The 5,000-nt window shown below is 40.1% G+C and overlaps 1 protein-coding gene across 3 annotated transcripts in view; it reads left to right on the top strand.

The window, feature by feature from the left end:
- SLC37A2 (solute carrier family 37 member 2) overlaps positions 1-5,000 on the top strand; it is a 1,087,044-nt gene that overhangs the window by 961,673 nt on the left and 120,371 nt on the right. The window lies entirely within an intron of this gene.

Here is a 5,000-nt window from a genome sequence, read left to right as displayed (position 1 = left end):
GAAAAAAATACATCCTTCCATCAAGTTCAACCAGATCCCATGATTGATAAATACCTCAGTAAATTAGAGTTCATAGTGGTAAAGAAATGTAATAACTGGAGTATACAATTAAGGGAAAACAATGGTCTGTGTGATATGGGCTTTGGTATTTATTGTATTGCTATCAACTGTTAGAAATGTTTCATGGACCTACGGTAAGTGATTAATGCCTTTTTTTCAGGGACTTTGTGCTCCAAGTGTCTTTCAAGATAACTATGTTCATAGTCAGTCTAAATTTATTCATTTTTGTTAAGGAGAAGGAGAAGCATCCTTGTCTCATAAATCAGTATCAGAGAAAGGACAAGGCAGTTTTCAGTATAAATGCACTAAATACATGAATATTAATGATTTCACAAATACTGCCTTTAAATTATTTTATTCTTGTATTTGGTAAAAAAAAAAATAGTACATCTAATAGCTCCAGTATTAGATGTGAGAATCTCATATGTCCCAATAGTAGTTAATGGGCAGCGCTACAACTAGCTTTTCTGAATTGCTTTGACTTTTAGGCCTCTTTCACAGTAGGACGTTGCGTTTCAGTTAAGGTTGCACAACGCGGCCCTAACGCAACGCATATAGACTTTAACTTGGATGCGTCTCTTGGTGTGCCGTTTTCGTCGCACAGTGATGGACCGAAAATGGCGCATGCGTTACATTTACAAAAAACATACAAAAAAAAAAACCATTACTGAGCATGTGCAACACAAATAACGCAGCAGATTCATTGCTAAACGCACAGCATGCAGCACTTTATAATAACTCTACACGTTACACACAAACGTGTGCACTGTGAATGTCACACAGACTTAGTATTGCTGTGCGTTAGTCTGCGTTGAAACATTTTCTAACATGCGACTTTAACGTTGCACTGTGAAAGAGGCCTTATACTGCTGTAGTAGTTTAGAAAACAGCTTATAGTAGTAATTCAGGACCCACATTTCTTTCTCTCTCCTTTCTCTCAGCATAGTTGACTCAAAATTCCCATAATAAGCATGTTAGTCTCACCCAAGAGGCAGAAGTAGGGAGCAGGAAATTGAATCTTCTAACAGCTGCTCTACTTAAAGAGGAACTGAAAGGCAGTGATGAGCGAAAGTGCTAATATTCTTTTCGCCTTATTTTCACAAAAATAAGTACAATTTTCGCTTTGACAAGCGAAAATTTGTCAGAATATTTTAGCTCTTTTTTTTGCCTAATAGCTGCCGATTTTCACGGTTAATAGTACAGCCCCCTTACCAGCTAGAATCACCAAATTTTCAGGCTATGTTAGGGAGAACAGTGGGTACAGGAGGAAAAAAAAGTTTTAAAAAATACCTTATAATTTTGAACAAAATCGATTGTAAAGTTACGATAGGAAAAAAGTATACATTTAAATGTGGTAAATAAAAAGATAATGCAGCAACGTAATGGTAGTGTAAATTTACGTATATCAAAAAGAAGAGCAGTGAATTTCATGTTTGGGTTTCCAGGGGGTCCACACTAGTGATGTTGCGAACTTGAAATTTTTGCGTTCACGAACAGGCAAACTGTGCAAACTGCCATAGACTTCAACGGGCAAGCGAATTCTAAAACCTGGAGGGACTGTTTCTGGCCACAAAAGTGATGGAAAAGTTGTTTCAAGGGGCCTAACATGGCAAAAGTCCCACCAAAAATAACGTAGTTGACCCAGAGTCATTGTAATGGTTGGTGTCAGCACACAGAGAGTATCTGATTATTGATGATCTGCAGTATCACCAACAATACAGATGTATTACTAATTATTAGTGATCTGCAGAATCACCAATAAAACAAGTATGGCTAACCTCTGGACACCTAATAAAATGTAAGTGTTTGGGTGCAACCGTAACTTTAATAATTTGAAGAAACCTCACCAGAGGGGCTGGTGAGGTACTATCAGTACACGAAGTGGTACTAGCGTACAGGCTCCAGCAAGCTGAAGAAACAATACTGAAGAGGCTGAACTCCTTGGCATCAACACCCGGGAACTAGTCTACAATAAACAAATAGCAAGACAGCAATATCCTAGACTAGGTATGAAATCCTTAGCATCAACACCAGGGAACTAGCCTAAGGTCTGAGCGCTAACACGCGAGTCTTCACGACCACAGACAATCCTACAATGAAGCCCGGAGGCTTATAAAGCAGAGGAGACCCCACTGGCACGCCCCTCCAAATCAGCCAATCCTGGGCGCTGTGGGACTCCTCTGACGTCAGCCGACCAACAGGTTTCCTCTCCGCATAAAGGTCCCGTCTGTGCGCGCGCCCGCGTGCTAAGGCGACCCCCTGCCCGGAAAAATGTTCCGTCCTCGGCGTCCTGGACGCCGAGGGTACGGATGGCCGCATGGAGGCAGCTGCGGCGGCGGTGCTGTTCGCCGCAGCTGCCTTGTTTCTCACAGTCAGGTTTTTTTAATCTCTAATCACATATTACAGTCCTAAATTTGTGGAATAAAGTGCTTTAAAATGTCCAGCGTATGTACAAGTCGATCAGGTAGTGTAAGAGTTAGGCCCGGTTCCCACTGACAGACGAAACTCCACATTTACCGCACCGCAAACAACCGCAAAAAGCTTTAGTGTTAACTGCGTATGGACCCCCTGGAAATTCCATGGAAGTGGAAGCTTTGGCCAGGGATTGCTATACAGCCGCAATATGGCTGTGTAAAGATACTTGGCAATGCTCGACATTTTAAAGCACTTTATTCCACAAATTTAGGAATGTAATGTGATTTCTGCCCTTTAGAGATTAAAACACTACTTTGGGTCAACTATGTAATTTTCCGGGGGTCTTTTTCCATGGATCCCCCTCCGGCATGCAACGGTTCAGGTGTTAGACCCTTTACACAACTTTTCCATCACTTTTGTGGCCAGAAAAAGTCCCTCTAGGTTTTAGAATACGCTTGCCCTTAAAGTCTATGGCGGTTTGCATGGTTCATGAACGTTTGCATCAAATCTGCGTCCATGAACCGAAAATTTCAAGTTTGCAACATCACTAGTATGGATGCCCTGGAAACCTCATGATGAAATGTTTTGCTCTTTCATTTGATATATGTAAATTTACACTACGGTTACATTGATACATAATCTGTCATTTACATGTATACTTTTTTCCCTTTCATAATTTTAAAAGTGCTTTCCTACAAAACTATAAGGTCTTTTTGAAAAATCGTTTTTTTTCCTCTTATATCCACTGTTCACCTTAATATACCCTGCAAATTTGGTGATTCTAACTCTTAAGGGGGCTTTGCTATTAACCACGAAAGTTGTCAGCCATTAGACGAAAATTCGAACATTTACATGAAAATCTCAAAAGCAAAAACTTAAAAATGTTACGTATTTTCGGGAAAAAAATCTCAAATGAAAACAGCATTTTCGATGAGAAAATGCCTTTGGCGAAAATTCGCGAGCGACACTGCTGAAAGAGCTGATTCAAACTTCAAGTGCTCTTCTAAGCATTTGGGATTTTAAAAGCTCTTGGTAATGTTATCCTATGTGTGTGTTCTCACTGGAGGGATGTGATTTTGTAAAAATCCCCCATAGCATTGCATTAGCTAGAGTTTTTCAAATCACTAGCGCTTAACCACTTGAGGACTGCGGTGTTAAACCCCCATAGTGACCAGGCCATTTTTACAGAAGTAAAAGTGGACATACCAGTGCAGGGAGGTCCCACACTTCCCAGCACCGATATGTCCACTTATGCCTAGCTGTATTACACGCACATTAACCACTGAAGGACTCAGCCTTTACCCCCCCAGGGCTCTGCCTCTGACGCAGGAGACCTGGGTTCGAATCTCGGCTCTGCCTGTTCAGTAAGCCAGCACCTATTCAGTAGGAGACCTTAGGCAAGTCTCCCTAACACTGCTACTGCCTATAGAGCGTGTCCTAGTGGCTGCAGCTCTGGCGCTTTGAGTCCGCCAGGAGAAAAACATATATATGTTATTTGTCTTTGTTGTTTTGTCTTAAGGACCAGCGCTGTTTTTTCCATTCAGACCACTGCAGCTTTAACGGGTTATTGCTCGGTCATACAACCTACTATCTAAATGAAATGTACCTCCTTTTGTTGTCACTAATACAGCTTTCTTTTGGTGCTATTTGATTGCTGCTGCGATTTTTAATTTTTATTATATTCATAAAAAAAAACATGAATTTTGTCAAAAAAATGAATTTTTTTAACTTTCTGTGCTAAAATTTGTCAAATAAAATAACATTTCTGTATACATTTTTGTCCAAATTTATTGTGCTACATGTCTTTGATTAAAAAAAAAACATTCAGTGTATATTTATTGGATTGGGTAAAAGTTATAGCGTTTACAAACTATGGTGCAAAAAGTGAATTTTCCCATTTTGAAGCATCTCTGTTTTTTCTGAGCACCTGTCATGTTTCATGAGGTGCTAAAATTCCAGGATAGTATAGATACCCCACAAATGACCCCATTTTGGAAAGAAGACATCCCAAAGTATTTACTAAGAGGCATGGTCAGTTCATAGAAGATTTTATTTTTTGTCACAAGTTAGCGGAAAATGACACTTTGTGACACAAAAAAAAAGTTTCCATTTTTGCTAACTTGTAACAAAAAAAATGAAATCTGCCATGGACTCACCATGCCCCTCAATGAATACCTTGAAGTGTCTACTTTTCAAAATGGGGTCATTTGTGGGGTGTGTTTACTGTCCTGGCTTTTTGGGGGGTGCTGAATTGTAAGCACCCATGTAAAGCCTAAAGGTAGTCATTGCACTCTGGGCCCCATAGCGCAGTTTGGCTGCAAAAAAAGTGTCACACATGTGGTATCGCCGTACTCGGGAGAAGTAGTACAATGTGTTTTAGGGTGTATTTTTACACATACCCATGCTGGGTGGGAGAAATATCTCTGTAAATGACAATTTTTTGATTTTTTTACACACAATTGTCCATTTACAGAGAGATTTCTCCCACCCATCATGGGTATGTGTAAAAATACACCCCAAAACAC

The sequence above is a fragment of the Hyperolius riggenbachi genome, chromosome 6, assembly GCF_040937935.1.
Source record: "Hyperolius riggenbachi isolate aHypRig1 chromosome 6, aHypRig1.pri, whole genome shotgun sequence".
Lineage (NCBI taxonomy): Eukaryota > Metazoa > Chordata > Amphibia > Anura > Hyperoliidae > Hyperolius > Hyperolius riggenbachi.
This window is presented reverse-complemented; position numbering and strand designations above follow the sequence as displayed.